Here is a 4,095-nt window from a genome sequence, read left to right on the forward strand (position 1 = left end):
TCAATAGATCAAGAGGTAGAAGGAGAATAGTTGGATGCCCAAACACCAATAGATGATCTCCTCAAGCTCTTGTGAAATTGATTTCTCAAACTCAAACTTCCAAATGCTTAAAAGCTTCTTAAACACACTTAAACCAAACTAAAACCTTGTTAAAACTCTTTTAAACTTGGTTAAAAACTCTCTTGGATGATAGAAAATAGTTATGGTAAAGGGGTATATATAGGCTTGAAGAAACCAACCCCAAAAAACCATTAAAAAAAATTAGCAGAAAAATAGATGTTACCGTTACTGTGTAACGGTCGGCTGCTACAGTAAGGGGGGGGGGGGGGGAGCCATATGCAAAGCTGAGTATCTTCCAGAGAGTTTGGCGGTCGACCGTGGCGGTCGACCGCGGGTACTGTAGTACTGCATATCAGTTTTGTAAAATTAATTAAAAATAGTAAAACAGTTCCAAAAAATATGAAATTTTGTGAGAAGGTTCTAGACATGTAGAGTAACATGTTAGAGAAAGAATTTATGAAAAATCATTTCCCAGTTGAGAGAAATAAATGTTTGAACACAGATTTACAGTTTCTAAAAAACTACTGACATACACGATTTTGTAAAATCAATTGGGCATAGTAAATCAACTCCAAAAATAGTTAAATTTTGAGGGAAATTACTAAACATGTAGATAAATATGTCAAAGAAAAAGTTTATTGAATATCACTTTCCATTTATGAAAACTCATCTATTTTGTAAAACATGCACAAACATGCACGAACGAAAAACATGATTTTGTAAATTCCATTAAACATAACAAATCAATTCCAAACTTGATGAAACTTTGCGAAATGTTTATAAACATGAAAACAAACATGTTAGAAAAAGAATTTCTCAAATTGAATTTCTATTTGTGAAAACTCATGTATTTTGCAAGTATGTCCAAAACATGAAAACCCAAAACCATGCATGTATATATATAACTATATATATACATAGAAACCAAATACGTGTGTGTATATGATATTGAGCTTAAGGTACTTAACACACATAATATAAAATCTAAACTAGATTACCCAAGCTTGATCTTGATCTTCATTGACTTGCGGATGAAGCTTGAACTTGGATCTTGAACTTTGAATTGCAAGGCTTCACCGACATTCCGCCAACCTCCTTTGGATAATGATCGTTATGGCGCAATCCATCCATCCTCCAACACGTTGTTTGCCTAGAATAAATACGAAAATACAAACACTAGACAAACAACATTAGAAGTAAATTGTTTGTTAAACATCATCAAAACAAGAAGGCCAACAATCTCCCCCTTTTTGATGATGACAAACAATTTACAAAAAGGATATATGCATGAAAGGAAATGAATATATAAATTATAATACACATGCATATAAACAAGAAAGAATATATTCACAATATTTCTCCCCTTTTGACAACATCAAAAAGGGGACAAAAGAATGAAGAGAGCAAAAGCTCCCCCTATCAATATGCATGGGTGAGTATAACACATAAAAAATATAGGGATTGCTCCCCCTATCAAAATACCATATAGAATATACGAAATGAAGATCATGGCAAACATATGTGAGCAAACATAGATGGAAAATATGCTAAACACTTCTCACATACGAAAAAGATAATGAGAACATATATGAATATATCAATATGAAAAATAGTGTCTTATATCAAAGAACATAAAAACCATGTGTAAAAGTAGATTTATGAAATCAAAAGAAAAAGAGCATGAGAATCATGCAAAATGTTTTCAAATGAAGACAAATCAACCAATGAAATCATAAATCACAAGTAAATCATATAAGAACATAAAACCAAATCATCATTGATTTTAAAAAATCAAGAGAGGCAACCATATCTAGCTCTTGAGCTAATAATAACCCATATAAACATTTAAGCATCCGGTAAACATGATTTGGGAATAAACACCCAATAAACCCGGAGGGTATATAATTACAAACCTCTCATTTAAAATCGAAACTAATAGTCATGACAAAAGATTTGATACAAGAAAAATTGTTTTCATAACCAAAAGATTTTTAAAGCATAATTTTCAAAACCAAGATAAAGAAAAATAAAAACACTAAAATTCTTGGTTTAAAATCAAATTTGTTTTGGTACCCAAATAATCTTGGTACCAAAAGGTTTAGGGACATGATCCCTATCATTTAAGCTCAAAGCCCTAGGGTTATGAACCCGTTTAGGCGCATATGGTGCACTAGCACGGTCAAAACAAAAATTATACTCATGACCTTTCCGATTGCAATAGGTGCAATGAAGAGGGTTAAATGATTTGTGTTGACCAAGTGGGCGTGCACGAGAATCATTTGCAAATAAAGATTTTTCTTTTAAATTATTTCGCAAATGAGAAACATCATTAAACAAAGATGGTTTCTTTGGAGCATTTTGCAAAATAGAAACTTTTTGCACATCAAAACAAAATTTAGCAAGATGTCCAAACCTACCACAAACATCACATTTAAAAACATGTGGTCTACTAGAAACATTTAGCAAATGAGATTTTCTTTTTAAATCGAAACAATAATCGACCAAATGACCAAAACGACCACAATGATCATATCTATACACATGAAATTATTTATAAAAGAAGCAGTATTATTTTGTATGTTCTTTACTTCTAACATGGCATTATCTTTTTCATGAGATAACTTGGCAAAGTTTGAAAGTAAAGAATTATGATCCAATTTTAATTTTTCATTATTTTCTTTAAGGATCATATTCTCATTAGAAATAGTATCAAACTTAGAAGCTAAAGACTCATGATCGGATTTTAAAATTACATGCTTGCTTTGTAAATCAATGAAATCATTTTGTAATTTCTTGTAGACATGCAATAATTTATCACTAGCACAAGCAAGTTCATCACTATATAAATCATTATCGGGTTCGAACTCGCAAACCTCACTAGGGCTATCGCCTAGTGCTCGTGTGCATGAAGCTCCTTTAGAACTTGAAGCGGGATCCTCCAAAGCTTGTCGGATCGCCTCCAAGTCTCCTTGATGCGCTTCTATGAATTTCCATAATGTATAAGCGCTATCAAAAGAATCAAGCTTGTTAGACATAAATGAATCAAATGCATTTAATAAAAATTCTAACATAAGCTTGTTCATAATAAACATCTTTTTATCATGTTTGCTCCACTTGGATTTCTCCAACGTGGGCACAATATAAGCACAATCAATGATTTCCCATAAATCGATATTTTTAGATTGAACAAATATTTTGAATCTAAAGCACCGGCATAGGGGAAATTATCTAATCTAGGAGCAATATTAATGGCATAACCTAAACCATGCATATCCATAATATAAAAGGCAAGCAAGATACAAATAAAGCTCAAAATTAGATTAGCACAAAAAAGATAACTTGGATCTTTAACTCAAGGCGATTAGACCTTAAATCAAAGAGCACCAAGCTCTGATACCAATTGTTAGACCCTAGAGGGGGGTGATTAGGGTCTTATGCTAATCTAATCCGATTATATGCCAATATAAAATTAATTAACAAGTTATCCTAGCAAGTATGAAATACAACAAAAATATATAAACTAGGATAAGCAATATGAATAACAAGATATATCCTAACAAAGAGATATAGGCAATGTATGTGCAAGGATATATAAACTAACACAAATGTGATATAATTAAACTACAAATGTGATAGTGCAAAATAAATAATGCAAACACACAATATGATCACGGAGTTTGAACCTTCCGTCCTACGTCTCCGCTCACCACTCTCGGGGAGAAATCCACTATCACAATCGGGTTTTTTACGTTCACCCGAATAACGTTTACACCTCACACTCGGTTTTCTAGCTAACCGAAAACTTTACAATCACCACTCTTGCAATCCCACTCTACACCCTCTCAAGTGTTGAACTAGACGTGTCTCCCTCAAGTGCTCGGTTACAACCTCTCCCTAGGTTCGTCAACATACGCCACTCCTCTTGGGACGATCCCCGACTCTCACCACACACTCCTCACTCGGTGTACAAGTGTATTACAAAGTGAATCTCACAATAAGCACAATACAATAAATGATTTGTTCTCTAATATGGAT

The sequence above is a fragment of the Asparagus officinalis genome, chromosome 7 (genome assembly GCF_001876935.1).
Source record: "Asparagus officinalis chromosome 7, Aspof.V1, whole genome shotgun sequence".
Lineage (NCBI taxonomy): Eukaryota > Viridiplantae > Streptophyta > Magnoliopsida > Asparagales > Asparagaceae > Asparagus > Asparagus officinalis.